Consider the following 21042-nt stretch of genomic DNA (forward strand, 5'->3'; position numbering starts at 1 on the left):
AAAACAATTAACGAAAATAAAATCAATTGAACACCGTCCCCGGCAACGGCGCCATTTTTTGTTCGGTTCAAAACTCGTCGTCAAAAGCTACAAACCAAAACAATATTTATAACTTCACAAACTACTCTTAGTAAAGAGGTAAGTAAAGGTCGGATCTCAAGGGACGGGTATTGATGTAGGATTTTCAATTGTAAGTAGTTATGTCTAGGGGGTATCACAAGTTGGGTTGAGATGAGGTGTATTCTCAACTAATAAACAAGATGAATGTAAATTAATGAAAACAAAGCAATGTAATTAAAGGGGTTTGTAAACAAATGATTAAAAGCACTAGGGTGTCATGGGTTCATAGGGGATTCATGGGAATAGATTATACAAACATGTTCTCAAATAGATTCAAGCACTTATTGTTGTGATGGGATCGAGTTGGTGTATATCTTACAATCCCTAAGAGAATTTAGGTCCCGGAGCCGAGACGTCTAGACTGTACAACACCTACAAGTCAACTTAGTCTCCTCCTATTCAATTCTATGCATGGTCTAATGAGGCTCGAGTTGGTTTATGTCTTACAAGCCTCATTGAAACCATAAGGGATGGTAAAAAAATGTAAGGATTCATAGGCTTGCATTTCATCAAACATAATATGTGCATAGGTTGAAATCACAACAAGCAAGCAAATTAATTATGAAAACATATTAGATTAAGCATAGATTAATTCCCATGTTTGTTTTCCCTAATTCCCCATTAACCCTAGCTAAACAACTACTCACTCATGATCAAGTTTAGCATGCTAATAAGGTTGTCAATTATACTAACAAAGCAAAACATGATGAATAAATGATGTGATTAACAATAATTAAACAAAGGTAAAAAGGAATCATACCTATGGAGATGATCCAAATAATAAATCAAAGAATAATAGAAGTACTTGATGATTGATGAAAGGTTGTCAATCCTCCCAGTAAACCCAAATCCCCTACTACTAAGAGAATAAAATTTCTTTTAGTTTTCCCTCCAAAAAGCATCTAGCTAAACAAGGTAATAAAAAAAATTTTCTTTCATTACATTATTATCTTTTCAATGAATATATTCTTATAAATAAACTCAATTTTTTTAAATAAATTCATAATTATGATTTTTTCATTAAAATAAAATAAAATTGATATTAAATTATAAAGTATAAGCTGCTAAATTGTTCAGTAATGCAATAATTATTACTGTAGAGAATAACTTGACACCTGCTTATTATTAGCTTAGTGACAAAAAAAATTCACTAAAAAAAATTCCCAACTTAAATAATTTTTTTTATTAGTTTTCCATTTCAATTCTTTTGTTTCATATCAAAATACAATGGAGTGAACTAATAAATATTAATGAGGTGCAAATTTTAAAAGAATAAATCTTCTTATATACTAAGAGAATACAACTTCTCTAAAGTTTTCCCTCTAAAATGCTCAAAATTATATATGGAAACAAATTAGATTTTCATTTATTAAGCTAATTTTCCATTTAAAATAATCTATACATAAAAACTGTATCTCCTATTATTAACTTCGTGATGAAAAAGTTTTTTTTTTTTAAAAAAAAATTGATATAATTAAAATATTTTCATAAAAAACACAATTTATGGAATTATTTAATTATTTTGATTAATTTTAATATTAGTTATTTTTTATAAAAATTCGCGAGATACAAATCTAAAATCTATAACTAATACACTAAAAATTAAAAGGCCTATATTTACAGCGCATTTGCGCGGGATCTACACTAGTAATCTTATAATTATCCAAATAAAACTAAGAACAATTGAGAGAATTAAGGAGAGATTAAGATGTGATTAATATTGAGCAATGTATTAAACCTAAATTAAGACTAAATTCAGATGATATTAAGAGATGATTAAAAACATCCTAATAATCTAGGTAGTACAATGGGGTATTTATATTAAAATTAAGTACAAGGATTAGGGTTACTAAGGGCTTAAATGACTATTAAAACCGTAAGAAAACTTGAGGAAATGCAACTCCCGAGGGACATGCGCGGATCGTCTTTGCTAGTCCCACCAGGATCCGCTCGTCCTTAGCTGAGGCACGGCCTGTTCTGTATGTGGAACCGCTCGGATCACAGGGGAGACGCTCGTCCTGAGGCACTTCAATCCGCTCGTCCTCGGATCAAGCCGCTCGGATCCTGGCACTTTGGTACGCTTGGATCATGCTCTAGGACGCTCAGATCGTTGCTCTGATCCGCTCGTCCTGAGCTCGGGCTGCTCCGATTTTTGGACAGTGTTGTTCTCTTGTTTGGCTCCTTAACAATCCACAAGGATCGTGTTGGGGATGCAAGGAACTTTTCATCATTGCCCATTTCACATTATTTATCTACTTAGGCCTCTAGTGTTGGTCTTCTCTTTGATTCTTGGTCATTAGATGCGATCCATTGAGCTCCATTTCGCCTCATAAATGCAAGGTTAGCAATCCTCTCTTACCAAGGACACAAAACCTCAAAGAATATGCAAAATGAGAAACTAAAGATTAGAAATGACCCAAATATGTGCTAGAAAGCATGGAAATAAGGTTAATTTGGGGAGTAAATGTGCTCAAATATGAGTCACAATAGACACGACGTCTGGCAGGGGATCCGAGTCACTCTCAGGCGCGGTACCACCAACGTGTTCGGAGTACCTTATGTGATTTGTGGTGTCTTGGATGTGTTCCTGGCATTGGTGGTTGTGGGTACGTCTGGGCGTGTCCCGGTACCGGTATGGTGATCGTATAATAGTCTCCCATTCATATCATAGTCATGTTGGATACTCACACACTTTTAGTCGTGTCAAACGTTATTTAAAACTAACGTGTTGTGTGTATGTGTAATTGTCACCTATTTCCGGGGTGCCCTGAGTCGATCCATATGATATTTTCGATTATATGGGGAGCAGGTTAAGTACAGGTTTGCTTGTTGACGTGATCCGGATTCGGGCCACGCTACGGACTTTGGAGTCGAGTACATAGTCACTAGGTAGATGACATAGTCATAGACGAGTTGTATTTCATTTATTCATTAGTTTATGTTTGTAATAACTGAACTTGTTATTTATTTAATAAAGTTCCTTAATTTTAATTCCGATTTCACTGCCTCGGGAAACAGAGATGGTAACATCTCCTAATTCCCTTGGCCGGGTAAGAAGGGGGTGTTACAAAGTGGTATCAGAGCGAAGATTTTGGAACCAAAACCAATGAACCAAAATGAACATAGGAGTGTCTAATAAAATGAACCCGACATGAGTACAATAGGAGGTCTGTTTTGGGTGAGTAGGATCCCTCATCTCAAAACTAGATCCTACTGTTTTAGTTGGTCACTAAGTGGGTGGTTACGAGTCGGGAAACGTGACGTGATATGTTGAATGATTATACGTGTGTTACGATTTTGTTGAGTTTCTCGCATGATATAGAGGTTTGTGTGGTAAATGATAATATGTGAAAGATGGATGAGTAGGCTAATGTGTATAACATGTTTTAGAAGCAATTGGTGTGTGTTGGTATAAGAGACGTTAGTCCCGAATATTTGCATTTAGATAAATCAATTTCGTGTTTAAACTTGTTAGTGCTATCGTTAAGGCATTAATGTTGATGATTGTTAGTAGAGTAGTTATGAGTATGGAGGTAATGTGTTAAGACGGTTAGTATGATGCCGTATGAGCTAACTCGGGATAGGTCTCCGAGGGTCAGTGGACTCCCGAACCTTTCTTTGTGATGCAGGGAATATCATAGTTCAATTTAATCGAGAATTGAAAGTCGTAAAGTATCACTCGAGTGAGTACGAGGCCACACTCGACCGAGTAGGGCAGTACTCGACCGAGTGGGGGCGTCACTCGACCGAGTGGGCAAGTTACAGAAATTGGAAAACTTCTGGAAAATTTGCCACTCGAACGAGTAACCTGTCACTCGACCGAGTAGAGCAGCACTTGACCGAGTTCCCTCATTAGTCGATCGAGTGGGTCTGATGAGCTGAGAAACTCGTGAAAATTTATGATTTTCTTTATCTTATCTTCTTCATTTCTACCTCAAACCTCGTAACTTCATTATCTGTTTATCTTAAAATAATTTCAAACTCCATGTTAGTAATTGGTTGTTTGGATTACACTTTGTTACTCTACTTTTCTTCATCCGTCTTCTCAACTTTGACCGCGTAAGAGTGTTGACCTTCTTCATTTCTTCCCAAACATGATTTGGGTAGATCTACATATATTTGTTCAAATTTTATCAAGATTTTTTTTACGTTGAAATTTTATCCACCTTGGACGAGCTTAAAAACTTGTATTCTTGAGTCAATAGTTGGATTTTTGTGTTCGTTGTTGGGTCTAATTGGATAACAAAGGCTTTATATTTATTAATAATGTTGAATTTTATCTTGTATGTCAAAATTTCATATCAAACGTTTATCTTAATCTTCAAGATTTTGATCTTTCATAAGTGAAACTTGGTTTAATTGTTTTACAAGACTACTATCTTCACTAGTAGTGTGGTACATCATCTTAAAAATGAAGATTTCATCATCGATTTGGCCCAAAATTTTTGAACTAAGTGAGAATATGAACAATTTTTGATTTCATTTTAAACATGGTTTAATAGTAACGTGAGACTATAATTTTATTGGGGGATTATCATAAAATGATTTGAATTTTTCCGCCCTAAAGGGGTGACAAACATTACAAAAAGGTTGTGTCAAGTATACATAAGGTTTGACTATAACATCTTGTGAAGTAATGAGAGATTTATCCGTCTTAAATTTTTCGAAAATGAGTGGTATACCTACCCGGATTTTGACTTTTACCATGTTAGGTTCTTGTGTTAATTTATTCCTAATACTGTGAACTTGGCTTATAGCGACATGTGTCATCTTATGTCGGCTTATTCGGGACTAAAGTTTTCAAGAAATTTGAAACAAATCATCGTTATGTTAGAGTTTTAATATAGTAATTTAAATTTTAGTCAAGTTTTGTAAAAATTGCATAATAGGGCAGCAGATTTTACAAAGTTGGTAAGATTGCTATAGTTGATTTTTGAATTTGCATCATTTTACAAGATTCATCATATTTCAAGTGTACTATTCAATCATGTTTGTTCTTTGTTTGAAATACAAAGGAAGCCATGCCGTAATTTCTTTAATTCCATTCTTCGAGCTAAGTAAACTTCAATTTAATGACAAGCCTGTGTCAAGGGTTTATTTTAAAGTGTTAGTCACCTATTTAAGCGTTGGGAAGTTTTCTATCCATTCCAATTTATTTGATTTCCTACCACTTCTGTATCCTTTCCGGATTGTTGGAATTCTCATCACCCCTACCCGGAAGTTGCATGTGAAATTAATTCTGGGGCGTGCCGAAGTCCTCAAGCAAAGCGAGGAGCAACCAAGCAAGGGAAGCTCGCCAGGAGCCAATTTTACCTTCTGTGGTTACGGGGATCTCCGAGCATAGAGTTTGTGTGTGAGCATAATAGAATGATTTTCTTTTCCTAAACCTTAGGCATGCGTCTTCGACGAGATGTGTAAAATAGGACATAGTCATCGAGTTTAAGAATTTGCGAAACCTAGGAAGGTATACTAGCCTATGAAAATTTTTGAGTTGAGTGAGTTGATCATGAGAGACAACCTATAAATAATGAGTGGAATGCTACCAAGGTTGGATATTTAGCGGTTGTTCGGACTCATAGTTAGGGAATAGAATTTAAAGGACAAGTGAGAGTGACCTTATTGAGTATGACTCGGGAATCTTGGGATAACATAGGTTTGAGTTAAGATTTATAGAATGATGAGAGAATAGTAAGGTACCAAGAGTGAAAAGAGAGTGAGGACACAGGTTGATAAAAGTTTCGAAGGGTGTGAGATTTGACATGAGGAATGATATGAATCGAATAAATAGTGACAAAAGGTTTATGAAATCGGGAAATTAGAGGGAATACTAGAACGAGAGATTAGTTGGAGGTTTTGCAAGTTTTGTAATCCAACATTTGATAAGGAACCGTTAGAAGTTTGAAGGGAACCCTTGGTCGGACTCACCTGGAGGTTTAGTTTTCGGTACTTGTCGTTATGAGCATCTAGACCAAAACACAATTTATAACTCCACAAACAACTCTACAATTAGTAAAGAGGCAAGTAAAAGTCGGATCCCAAGGGACGGAAATTGAGATGAGATTTTCAATTGCAACTAGTGGTGTCTAGGGGTGTCACAATTTGGGGTTTGAAGTAGAAGATCACTAAACTAAATAGCAATAAAAGTAAACAAGCAAGATGATTAAAAAGGAATGTAAACAATCGATAAAAGGCACTAGGGTGTCATGGGGTCATAGGGGATTCATGGGAATTCATCATACAAACATATTCTCAAATTATAAGCAATCAATTATTATTGTGATGGATCGAGTTGGTTTATATCTTACAATCCTAGGAAAGTTTGGGTCCCGGAGCCGAATCGATTAGATTGTACAACACCTACAAGTCGACTTAATCTTCCCTACTCAACTATATGCATGGTCTAATGAGACTCGAGTTGGTTTATGTCTTACAAATCTCATTGAAAAGATAGGTGATGGGTAAAAAATGCAAGGATTCATAGGCTCGCATTTCATCAAACATAACATGTGCATAAGTTGAGATCACAACAAGCAAGCAAATAAACCATGAAAATATATTAATTTAAGCATGAATCATCCCCCATGTTGATTTCCCCTAATTACCCATTAACCCTAACTAAGGAAACTACTCACTCATTATCATGTTGAACAAGCTAGCAAGGTCATCAATCATACCAACAAAGTAAAACATGATGAATAAATGAAGATAATTAACAATAATTAAAAGGGTTTAAGAGAATTATACCTACTAATGATTCCAATAATAAAGCAAAGAATATTAGAAGTACTTGATGATTGATTGGAAGGTTGTCAATCTCCCAATAATAACCCAAATAATCGTCAATTACCCAAAATGAAAGATGAACAAAAGAGAGATTAAGGAAATGAGATTTGTATTAAGACTTGATTAAAAGTTGATTACAAGATTAAAGAGAGATTTGATTGAAATAAACTACTCTAGAGATTGCTAAGAAGAACCTTCTAACCTAATTAGACTAATGGGGTATTTATAGTGGGGATTAGGTACATAAATTAGGGTTTACTAAGGGCTTAAATGACGATTAAGTCCTTGAGGAATCGCCGGTCTCAAGAGAGACTCCGGTCTCCTTTTCGCCGATCTTTGGAAAATATGCGCATCCTTCATTGAACAAGTAGAAGACGGATTAGCTGTCACACAATCCGAGCGTCTAGGGCACGAGACGGGCGGATTGTGGGTCTTTTGGACGAGCGGATTCTTGGGGTGGACGGGCGGATTGTGGTGGTTCTGGACGGGCATCCAGCTGAGGGAGACGCTCGGATTGCTTGTGCTGGACGGGCGGATTGTGGGCAATCCGCTCGGATTCTTTGTCAGCTTCTTCGTTTATTCCTTTCTTCCTTTCTATTCATAAAATCCTTGAGGATTTCCTCGGGGATGCAAGGATCTTTTCTCATCATTGCCCATCTACTATAGTATGTACAAAGGCCTTCTGGTCTTGTCTTCTCTTTGATGCTTGGTCATTGAATTCAATCAATTTAGCTCCATTTTGCCATGAAAACACAAGGTTTGCACTCCTTTCCTACCAAGGGATCAAAACCTCAAAGAATATGCAAAACAAAGGGCTAAAGACAATTAATGACCCAAATATGCACTAAAAAGCATGGGAACAAGGCTAATTCTGGGGCTAAATATTCTCAAATTATGGTCACATCAAATATCCCCAAACCGAACCTTTGCTCATCCCGAGTAAAGAGGTGACAAAGACTAGGACCGTCATTTAAACTAACCTAACAGCATAGCCGATATGAGACAATTATCGGTTCTCACTCCGCCCCTTCAACAGACAACAAGACTACCATGAGGTAGGATGCCTTCTTGCAAGGCAAGGTGGGTCTTGCCAAAATGGCGACACATCCAACATTAAAGCACATAAAACAAGTAATGGATGCATCTATAAAAGAATAGCCACTTTCCTCATCTAAGTGGCGGAAATTATCTACAAGGGAAGCAATTCAAGGGTACACATTCCTTCATAGATGAAATTTTTTCAAACTACTAAGCCTAGAAGGATACCAATAAATCACCTCCAAGTTGTGTCAAGCTAGGGTACCTTTGTCCTCAATCGTTAAATGCTTTTGTCAAGAATAGACTCCCTATGGTGTTAGAAACACTAAAGGATCGCGGAATTCCCCCTCTTGCCTAGACAAGAAGAAGGGTCGTCCCCTCTCTACCATGCACAAAAATGGATACGATGGATAAAGGGATCAATAGATATTTGAGTTTCATTTGGGAGTTTTCTTTTGTTTTCCCCCCCAATTTCTTTGTGGCATATAACATTTGAGAACACTTTCTTTTGCCATTTCTTTTGATTCTTGGCATTTCAATACTTGACAATTTCCAACTTTTGCATTTTTCTTTTGAACATTTTCAAAGTCACCCCAATTAGTAACGAGGGTGCCTTATATTTGAAGCATAGGAGTTTTCATTTTTGTTACTCCTCTTTTCTTTTGATGCAATTTGCAAACTTTTTCTTTTGTTTTCATTTCATTGAACTCAAATAAATTTCTTTTTGTGCCCATTCCCTTTTGATGAAAAAAATGTGGTAGAACATGGATGATAGATGCATGGTTTCAAGGGTCACCTTGGAATAAACGGTAGCCAAGGAGTTATCACACCACAAGGTACTCTTGACTAGGCCTCAATCCATGGGTCAAAGGATACTAGCATGACACATCCTAGGGTGTTTTACAAGTATTCTAACAAGCGAAGTCTTAAGAAGAAAAAGCATCTACTAGGGCCTATATACACTTATCATGCTTCCCAAGTAGACGGTTTCTCAAAATTTTTCTAACATGCAACTACATGCCATGATGCAACTAACATATATACATCCTAATGCATATGATTCTACCAACTAATATGCCATATAATCTAAATGAAAGTCCTAAATTCACATTGTTTATACCGCATCAATCAAAATAAAGCAACATAGTTATTAACATAAAGAGGAGAAAGGAGATTGGAAAGATCATACCATGCGGTCTTTAATATCCTCATGTCTCGGATGTGGCGTAGTCGATCAATGTTAACAAGGATAGAACAAACACAATATATACAACAATATATACAAGTCTACACTACAAAGGAAATGAACTTGTTTTTGAATTTTCAATTTTTCAAAAAATTTTTGATTTTTCAAATTTTTTTGATTTTTTTGGGTTTTTGAATAAAAGTTAAGTTAGAATTTCCCATCCCCACACTAATATGGGCATTGTCCTCAATGGCCAATATGATAGGAAATTATGCAAGTATGATGCATGAATTCTATACTAAATGCAAGCTATACTAATCTATTCTACATGATGCATGGGTTTTTGTTTATGACGGAGAGCGTAATTTAGATTACCTCCCGTTGCGTATTCATGTACTTCCCCAAACCGAGTTAGACATTATTTCTAATGTGTTGAATTATGGGGTAGTTCATGCACACAAGATGCAATACATCAAACTAAATGTTGTCATTTTGGATTTTTCAAATGGGAACAATAAAATAAAACCTCAATGTGGCCGAGGTGTTAGTCCTCTATGTTGCTAGGACTCTCCAAACAAGTCAAAGTCAAATATTGTACTAGTTAACAAAACATCAAATTCTTTCATGAACATTGAAAATAAAGAGAGGAGATGAGGAAACTTCACTTATGCTTGAGATGGGTGCCTCATGCCCGCTTCATCTAGCTATGAAGAGATCTTCTAGAGATCGCCATCATCTCCCTCTAGGTCACTATCCCATATTTTCTTGGATGCATCACTTGTATTAGGGTCTATGAACTCATCCTCTTCGCTACCAAGCTCCACCGTGTCCCCACCACAAGATTTGTCGCTCCCTTCATCTTGTCGCCTATTTGCCCCTTCATTTGCTCTTTCCGAATTGGGGAAGAGTATATCCATTTGTGCCCAAGAGGGAAATGCTTCCTCCTCACTAATCTCCCCCCTTTGAATCATATCGTGGTATTGAGGGTAAAGTGCATAATAATTGTCCACGGTAGCTTCATATTGTCGGAAGTGCAAATCTTGAAGAATTCCCGTTACAAAGTCATTACGGGGGAGGATGAAGGGGTTAGGGTTGTTGTACGGTTGATATGGAAATGGGTAGGGAGGTACTTTGATTTTCTCATCTTGTGGTTGTTGCTCTTGTTGTTGTTGGGGATTTGGTGGTGGTGGTGTTTGCCTTGCATGGGTTGGGTTTGTAGGGATGAGGTAGGATGGGATTAGTGATAAAGGTCCCCTTCTTGGTGAGATTCTTGGTAGTCCGGTCATTGGTAAGTAGATTGGATCACTCCCTTTTGTTATCCACTTGATCCTTTTATCAACCCCCTCAAGGGTTATCCAATGATGATGCACAAGAAGGAGGTCTTCATTTATCCTCGTATTCCCGGAAAGAGGAGTGTACTCATTATTCTCATTAAATTTTGGATTGAAATGCTTTGCAATCTTTGTAATGAGCCCTCCATTAACAATGTGTTTCATCCCATCATCATCACCGTTTCTAACCTTGGCCCACTTCTCGAGTAGCACAAGAGGCGCATTAAAGTGGTACCCCACCCCTTCCTTGGATATCGAGGTAAGACTCCATGAACACAAGATCGAGTTCGTTCACTATTGTCGGGTGTCGGCGAGCAAGGAGGGTGCCGGAAAGGAACCGGTAAGTAAGTCTCAAAATAGGATTTTGAATGTCGAAAGCTAGACACTCCTTGATGTACATGAAATCTCGGCCGATCATGGCCCTCGATAGGGGTGCAACACTATATCTCTTCGGTTTTGATGTCCGGGTAGGCGAGACATCGAGACCAAGCACATTAGCAAATTCCACTAGAGTCATCATTCTTGAAACACTCTCCAACCTAAATTCTATACATATCGTTCTATTCAAGGTTGTGATTTTCAAGAAGCTTAAAAATTCAAGAACAAGGGATCGGTAAGTTTGCTCGTGCATGTGGAATAGGGTAGAGAGACCAAACAACTCAAAAAGGGCTTCCATTTGATGGTAAATCCCAAGCTTCCTTAAAGTTCTATGACATAAAAACTTAGTATGGAGAATGTTCTTACGAAGAAGCCGATGAAAAACGAGCCTTTACACATCATTGACGAATTCAACATTTGAGAAGTCATCAAGCCTTGTAAGATCCACAATTCCTTCATGCTCCCTCCATAGAGTGTTGATGTGAGAGGTAGAAGAGCTTCCTCTTACTCTTGGTCTTCTTCTATCCCTAAATGAAGATCCCTTTAGTCCCATTCTTCTATTGTTGAGTTGGAATTTTTGATTTGTTAAAGTATGAAGATGCTCTTTGTGGATTGAATGTTGCTTTTGAAACTCTAGAAATTGGGGCTTTTTGATTTTGTGAAATAAAACAGTGTTTGGGATATGCTTTGGAGTTAAAAGAAGGTGGGTTTTTATAATGCAAGTGGAAGGAAGGGTGATGTGTCACAAATTGTGTGGTGGGGAGAAATAAAATTAAGAAAATCGGGAGTGAAGACCGCAGGAAGACGAGCGGACTCGGGCTCGGGACGCTCGGATTCTCTCATTCTGGGACGAGCGGATTCCAGGGAAGACGCTCGGATTCTCTTACAGCGAATTTTTGCAAAAATTTGACGCAGCCAAGACGAGTGGATCGAGCACAAGACGAGCGTCTTTTCTGGAGCAAGACGAGCTTCTTTTCTTAAAGACGAGCGTCTTTTCTCAAAGACGAGCGGATTCTCAGAACAGAACTTTTCTTAAAATGTTGCAGCAAAAAGACGAGCGGATTCATCTTCAGACGCTCGGATTCTCGCCGGACGAGCGTATTCTTAACAAGACGGTCATCTTTGTACAAACCGAGCGGATTCTCTCTTTGGACGCTCGGGTTCCTTGTCGGATTACCTTTGATTTCCTTGACTCGATAAAATCTTCCCCACACTTGAAAATTAGTTCCTTCCTTCATCAAAAATCATTAGTGACCCTCCCTCACTTACTCTCATGGAAAGAATTTATGTTTATGATAAAAGTAATGCAACAAAATTTATAAATACAAGTTAGAGGGTTAGTATATTTACAAGGGGTGGTTTAGGGAGGACTCAAAGCAAACTCTCCCTTTGATGATTCCTTCAAGGATGAGGAGGCCCGAGGTAGGTGACCTCGACCTCTCTAACAAATGCTCCCTCATAATATGGCTTCAATCTTTGACAATTGACCTCGAATTTGCTTCCATCTTCCGCCTTGATTTCAAAATCCACATATTTTCCAACCTCGGTGATCACATAGGGACCCATCCATCTAGAGTTCAATTTTCCCGGAAAGAGTCGATTGCGGGAATTGAATAGAAGGACTTTATCCCCTTTGTGCAAGGCTTTTTGCTTGATCCTCTTGTCATGGAGCAATCATGTCCTTTCCTTGTAGATCTTGGCATTCTCATAAGATTGTAGTCGGATTCTTCCAACTCTTGAATTTGAATCATCCTCTTTTGACCACTTAATTTGAGATCAAGGTTAAGGGCTCGTATTGCCCAAAAAGCTTTGTACTCTAATTAGATTGGCAAGTGGCATGCTTTTCCATAAACACGCTTGTAAAGAGAGGCTCCTATGGGAGTCTTTTAGGCCGTCCTATAGGCCCAAAGAGCGTCATCAAGCTTTGTGCTCCAATCTTTTCGGGTCTTGTTTACAACTTTCTCAAGAATTTGCTTGATCTCTCTATTTGAAACTTCAACTTGACCGCTTGTTTGAGGATGATATCCTAAGCCGGTTCTATGTTGAACACCATACTTGGTTAAAAGCGATGCGAGTTTCTTTTCATGAAAATGCGTTCCTCCATCACTTATGATTGCTCTAGGAACTCCGAATCTTGGGAAGATCATTTTCTTGAAGAGCTTGGTCACCGTCTTTGCATCATCGTTTGGAGTGGCAATTGCCTCCACCCACTTTGAGACGTAGTCTACGGCCACAAGGATATACTTATTCCCATTGGATGTCACAAACGACCCTTGGTAGTCGATCCCCCAAACATCGAAGATATCCACCTCTAGTATGCCCCTTTGTGTCATTTCATTTCTCCAAGAAATATTCCCCGTCCTTTGACAAGCATCACAGTGAATGATGAATTCCCTTGTGTCTTGGAACATTGTAGGCCAATAGAATCCCGATTGAAGAATTTTTGCAATGGTTCTCCTTGCTCCATGGTGCCCACCGTAGGGTGACGAGGGGCATCCTTCCAAGATTCCTTGGACTTCCCATTGAGGGATGCACCTCCGGTAGAGCCCATCACTACACTCTTTGTAGAGATTTGGGTCATCCCAAAAGTACCTTTTTACTTCGAATAGGAACCTCTTCCTTTGGTTGTAGTTCAAATTTGGAGGGACTACTCTTCCAACGATATAGTTGGCATAATCGGCAAACCATGGGGTGATGTGCCTTTCAAGTTGTGTTTGAATGGCCATCAAGATATCGTCGGGAAATGAGTCATTCATCGGCGTTTCTCCTTGTTCATCATGAAACCAGATCCTTGACAAGTGATCCGCCACTACATTTCCGGCTCAACCTTGGTTTGGCCTCCTTCTTTATCAAGAAATGTCGGAGAGCACCGTGATCCGAAAAGACAATCACTTTGGATACAAGTAAGTAGGAACGGAATTTGTCCAAAGCATAGATAATGGCAAGAAGCTCTTTCTCGGTGGTATCATAGTTCACTTGGGAGGGATCAAGAGTCTTGCTTATATAGTAGATGGCATGAAGAGCTCTTCCTACCCGTTGGACAAGAACCTCTCCAACGGCGTAGTTACTAGCATCACACATAATCTCGAACGGTAATTCCCAATTTGGAGGTTGAATGATCGGTGCCGAGATTAGTGCTTCCTTGATTCTATTAAAGGCTTCAACACACTCATCAGTGAAATGGAATTGGGCATCTTTAAGTAAGAGTTGAGTGAGAGGTTTCGCTATTTTTGAAAAATCTTTTATGAAACGGCGATAGAAACCTGCGTGACCGAGAAAACTTCTCACCCCTCTAACATTCACGGGAGGTGGGAGTTTCTCTATCACCTCAACCTTAGCTTTGTCGACCTCGATGCCCTTTCCCGAAATAAATGACCCAAAACAATTCCTTCATTAACCATGAAGTGACACTTTTCCCAATTTAAAACAAGACTAACATCTTCACATTTTTGCAATACAAGAGAAAGATTATGCAAACATGAGTCAAAGTCTTTTCCATAAATGCTAAAATCCTCCATAAAAACTTCCATTATGGTCTCTAGGTAGTCGGAGAAGACACTCATCATGCATCTTTGGAAAGTGGCGGGGGCATTACATAAGCCAAAAGGCATCCTCCTATATGCAAAAGTACCATAAGGGCATGTGAAGGTGGTCTTATGTTGGTCATCCGGGTGTATAGGGATTTGGAAGAATCCCGAATACCCGTCAAGGTAACAAAAGAATTTGTTGGAGGCTAACCTCTCAAGCATTTGGTCAATGAATGGTAGGGGAAATGATCCTTTCTTGTTGCGGAATTCAATTTTCGATAGTCAATGCACATACGCCAACCGGTGATCTTCCTTGTGGGTATTAACTCATTCTTTTCGTTTGTCACTACCGTGGTACCTCCTTTCTAAGGTACCACTTGAACGGGGCTAACCCACAAAAAGTCCGATATGGGATATATGATTCCCGCATCAAGTAATTTTATAACCTCTCCGTTGACAACTTCTTGCATGTGGGGGTTTAATCTCCTTTGAGATTGGATGGTAGGTCTATGGTCCTCTTCTAGGTGACTTCTATGCATACAAAAGTTGGGACTTATCCCCTTAAGGTCATCTAGACTATAACCTACAGCCTTTTCATGTTGTTTTAACACATCAAGCAATTTTCCCAATTGGTTTTCATCAAGTCTATCATTAACAATCACGGGTTTGGTCTTTGATTCATCAAGGTAAGCATATTTCAAATTTGGGGTACGGGGTTTTAAAGTAGGGATTTGTACCTCACTTTCCTCCTTTGAAGGTTCATTTAGAATTTGCTCCATTTCCATTAGACATTCCATTCTCATGGCATATTCAACTTGTTCTTCGTTCTTATCAATCTCGTCATACTCGAATTCCATGACGAATTCCTCTTGTTCTTGAGCTTGTAAGATGTCTTCTAGGATGGATTGCTCATTTTCTATAGGTTGGTATGCTTCCACAAGGATGTTATGCACTAATTCGGATTGCTCATGAGTAAGTTCTTTGTTAGCTAGAGCGGCCTCAAAAATATCTACCTCCAATTCCCAATACATATTTTTAGCCTCACTTGCTTCCAAGGCTTCCAATGCTTGCATGGGATCTTTGAAGAAAGGTATACTTAAGTGATCCTCTACAAAACAATCGATAAGATCCATCTTGCAAAATATCGAACAACTTGAAAATAGTTAGAACAAACCTTGAGGAGTTTTACTTCCCCAAGGAAAAGAAAGACACAACTAATAACAATCTAAGAAAATCTAAATCAAGTTAACACCGTCCCCGGCAACGACGCCATTTTTGGTCGGACTCATTTGGAGGTTTAGTTTTCGGTACTTGTCGTTAGGAGCACCTAGACCAAAACACAATTTATAACTTCAGAAACAACTCTACAATTAGTAAAGAGGCAAGTAAAGGTCGGATCCCAAGGGACGGGAATTGAGATGAGATTTTCAATTGCAACTATTGGTGTCTAGGGGTGTCACAATTTGGGGTTTGAAGTAGAAGATCACTAAACTAAATAGCAATAAAATTAAACAAGCAAGATGATTAAAAATGGATGTAAACAATTGATAAAAGGCACTAGGGTGTCATGGGGTCATAGGGGATTCATGGGAATTGATCATACAAACATATTCTCAAATTATAAGCAAGCAATTATTGTTGTGATGGATCGAGTTGGTTTATATCTTACAATCCTAGGAAAGTTTGGGTCCGGAGCCGAATCGATTAGATTGTACAACACCTACAAGTGGACTTAATCTTCCCTACTCAACTATATGCATGGTCTAATGAGACTCGATTTGGTTTATGTCGTACAAGTCTCATTGAAACGATAGGTGATGGGTAAAAAATGCAAGGATTCATAGGCTCGCATTTCATCAAACATAACATGTGCATAAGTTGAGATCACAACAAGCAAGCAAATAAACCATGAAAACATATTAATTTAAGCATGAAACATCCCCCATGTTGATTTCCCCTAATTACCCACTAACCCTAACTAAGGAAACTACTCACTCATTATCATGTTGAACATGCTAGCAAGGTTGTCATTCATACCAACAAAGTAAAACATGATGAATAAATGAAGATAATTAACAATAATTAAAAAGGGTTTAAGAGAATTATACCTACTAATGTTTCCAATAATAAAGCAAAGAATAATAGAAGGACTTGATGATTGATTGGAAAGTTGTCAATCTCCCAATAATAACCCAAATAATCTTTAATTACCCAAAATTAAAGATGAACAAAAGAGAGATTAATGGAATGAGATTTGTATTAAGACTTGATTAAAAGTTAATTACAAGATTAAAGAGAGATTTGATTGATATAAACTACTCTAGAGATTGCTAAGAAGAACCTTCTAACCTAATTAGACTAATGGGGTATTTATAGTGGGGATTAGGTACATAAATTAGGGTTTACTAAGGGCTTAAATGACGATTAAGTCCTTGAGGAATCACCGGTCTCAAGAGAGACTCCAGTCTCTTTTTCGCAGGTCTTTGGAAAATATGCGCATCCTTCATTGAACAAGTAGAAGACGGATTAGCTATCACACAATCCGAGCGTCCAGGGCACGAGACGGGCGGATTGTGGGTCTTTTGGACGAGCGGATTCTTGGGGTGGACGGGCGGATTGTGGTGGTTCTGGACGAGCGTCCAGCTGAGGAAGACGCTCGGATTGTTTGTGCTGGACGGGCGGATTGTGGGCAATCCACTCGGATAGCTTTTTAAGGAGTAATACCTCGTAGTTTCTAAGGCGTTCACTCGACCGAGTAGACCAAGTGGACCGAGTATTACCTATGTTAGACTTAGTGGAGTTGTGATAATGCCCGTCTCAGAGAAGGGTCCTCTTAAAATTGTCATAACTTGAGATAAATACATTATATTGATGTGATTCCAATTAAAGGTGATAGCTTTTTCTCTTACGATTCCAACGGTAGGTCACACGTCCAAAATGACCAAGAAGCGAGTAAAATATGGTTTTTTACTTAAAACCGGTCATTGCTGAGAACTGCCTCGCACTCGACCGAGTGAGGTTCACTCGATCGAGTGAGTGACACTCGACCGAGTGATGCTAAATCAGAACACGGGATAAGGAAAGCTTATCCCCTTATCCTCATTCATTCTTTCTTCTTCCTTATCTGTCCAAACTCTCTCCCTTCTCTCTAAAACCCTAACAAACACCATATTAGGGGATTCAAGCTTGGATTAGAGGATTGCTCACCTTCTCCTTCATCCTTTCACCTTGTAAGTTGAGATCTGCCTCTTTTTCTAGTCTTATGAATCCTAATTTTTTGGGGTTTTTAATTGGGTTGATTAATTAGTAATTATTGTTAATATATGGGTAATAAGTGGGTAATAATAAGGGGTTTTGTGTTGTATTATAGTATAGGGTGATTTGTTATAGTTAATATGTGATTTATGTAGGATGAGACGATTTTATGAGATGTATACTTGGTGATTTCGTCTACCTTATGGATTATGCTAAGAGGTAGGTTAATCCTACTCGGTTTCAATATTAAGGTTGTTACATGTTTTGTGGTTATTGTTGTAATTAATCTCACCTAATTAGAGTAATTGCATTATAACATGTTTAGTTACTAATCATATCATAAAGGGGATAAGCATGATGGTTATTCTGTATCATAATGTAATGATGGTTAATACTATGTGATGAGTCGTATTTGGCATATAAAGTGTTGTCTTGCATTTGTTATAATTATCTTGTGTATTAGAGGTTAATGACGATATGGTGGTTGTTGTGGACACGGAAGGCGGTTGGGAGACCGTCTTCCTCTTGAGTTGCCTCTTGGAGCGTTCCACTCCACGAGGGATATGCACATTAATAGCTTGAGTTTCGAGGGAGTCGTGTGGTTGAGACACGACGTCTGGCAGGGGATACGAGTCCCTCTCGGGCCCGGTACCACTGACGTGTTCGGAGTACGTTGTGTGATTTGTGGTGTCTTAGACGTGGTCCTGGCATTGGTGGTTGTGGGTACGTGTGGGCATGTTCCGATACCGGTATGGAGATCGTATAATAGTGTCCCATTCATATCATAGTCATGTTTCATACTCACACACTTTAAGTCGTGTCAGACTTTATTTATTGACTGACGTGTTGTGTGTCTGTGTAATTGTCACCTATTTCCGGGGTGGCTCTGTCGTACCATATTATATTTCCAATCATATGGGGAGTAGGTTAAGTAAAAGTTTTCTTGTTGACGTGATCGGGATTCGGGCCGCGCTACGGACTTTGGAGTCGAGTACATAGTCACTAGGTAGATGACATAGTCATAGACGAGTTGTATTTCATTTATTCATTAGTTTATGTTTGTAATAACTAAACTTGTTATTTATTTAATAAAGTTACTTAATTGTAATTCCGATTTCAATGCCTCGGGAAACCGAGATGGTAACATCTCCTAATTACCTTGGCCGGGTAAGAAAGGGGTGTTACAGCCCTTCTCTTCTCCCTTTGCATTCTAAGACCGCGCTCTTACTTTTCGACGCCTACGTGCTTGTTCTACGCGACCACGTAAGCTCAGATCATTCTGAGTACCACTCACGTTTGCATAGACCTGTGGACATGGGCCACAGGGGCACTTGGGAACAAGCGTTTGCATTTGTGGAGTCGCCACCAATTTATTGTGTAAAATTGGAAACCGTTCGAATACCTCGTGCCATGTCAATACACAAAGTAGTGACATGAACACCAAGAACTCGTTACCCTTAGCATTCTATGTCTAGAATGACTCTCGTGGATGCCAATGAACACGGATGTTCACAGAGATCTGGAGTAAGGGGTGAGGGTACGTATTAGGAAGCTCTTTTGATCGAACACCTAATCCCGCCCGCCTCAATAGCGGCCTCTACTAATGATTAGGGAAATTGTCTATACTCTATATATTGTCGATTATATGCATGCAATGCAACATCCAATAAATTGATCCTAGCATGTGAAGAATTAGACTAAGTCGGTGAACACGTAATTTAATCATGCAATTGGGTCGAAGTTGGAATTAAGATTCAATTAAATGTTGAGACATACAAAGAAATATAATAAAGAAAATTACAATAATAAATAAAATTACAATAAATACATTGGGTTAATTGATTTATGTCGAAAATACTTCTAAAACGGATAATTTGAAAAAAGAAATAAATAAACAAATTAACGAACATGAATTAGGGTGATAATACGAATAATAGTAGGTTAATACGTAAACTAATTAAACTAGGTCAAGGCAGAAAGGGTGTTCAGGGACAGAAATCAACCTGGAACAGGGGCAGCAGAGCTGTGCCCTCTGGAAGAGGCGCAGCAGTTGCTGCGTCTGTTCGAAGGCTGAGTTATGGCTGTGAAGCCGGAACTGCAAATCGTTAATGTTCTTGGGTGAATTTAATGATTGATTATGATATTTGACTCGGATGAAAGTGATTTAATACGTTAATTACATGTGAATGAGTCATAAAAGCGATAAAACATGGATGAGACGAATGGAAACGAATTAATTACATGAATGAAAGATTGATTAGTGACACAGGTGAACTAAATAGGGTGAATATGACGAATTAATGAAGAACTAATGACGGATATGACAATAGACAGATGGAAATATATCAAAGGTCGAATTCCAGAAATTCAATATGAATGAATCGAATGTCTACAACCCGGATCGATTTTAATGACGAAAACCCGCAAATATTGGTTAAAAGGGATTTAAAGTCGGGAATTAACGATCAATTATATACTAACAGTGATGAACGATATGTTAGATTATTATACTTAAAATTATCGTGTTAAAGAAACAATGAACAATTGAAAACGAAACAAAACGATCGAATTATCAAAAGACGAAGGAAGAAGAAAGGAAGCAGGAACTGCGGCAGCCTCACGAAGAGGAGCAACAGGTGATGCGTCCCTTCAAAAAGGCGCAGTAGTTGCTGGGTCCTTTCTCGACGCCTGTCTCCTTATAATCCGTAGAAAGGGTTTTAAACATGGTTTTACAAATCAGTTTTTAGAAGTACTTTCGACATAAACCTTACATTAATGATACAAAAAGTAAATAACAATAAATAAAGAAGGATTTACACCCTCAGACTTACATGTTTGACGAAACGAAGTGAACTAAGTTTACGATTTAGTGATGCTCGACTCGAATGTAACGAAAGTGCCATCGTAAGAGGAAAACGATTAAGATTTATTAAGTTGATTGATTGTGGAGATGGTCAAATTGGTCGGTCATGCAAACGAGGCTGGTACTCAGAAGGATCCGAGCTTACGTGGTCGAAAGTTCAAGCACGTCGACGCCAAAAAGTAAGAGCGTGGTCTAGAATGCAAAGGGAGAAGAGAAGGGCGGACACTCGTGTGAGAAATATGAGGAGCGAAGGCTCCTATTTATACTAATCACATTGAGGAATTAGGTTTTTCGGAGAAATTTTGGAAGTGAATCTCGAAAATATATGAAAAGATACGAAAAATACGCAGAAAAGGACATGGGAAGAGGCGTAGCATGCACTGCGTCTCTTGGAAGAGGCGCAGCACCTGCTGCGTCTGTTCCCAGGTGGCTTCCTCACGCGGAAGAAAGATTTCCGTGTTTAGTTTATGGAATAACGGATTAATCTTATTTTCCTTAATATTTTGTGTGAATATTACGGGAAATTATTTACCAAAGATTAAAAGCTTGTGAAATATGGAA

This window comes from Silene latifolia, chromosome X, assembly GCF_048544455.1.
Source record: "Silene latifolia isolate original U9 population chromosome X, ASM4854445v1, whole genome shotgun sequence".
NCBI lineage: Eukaryota > Viridiplantae > Streptophyta > Magnoliopsida > Caryophyllales > Caryophyllaceae > Silene > Silene latifolia.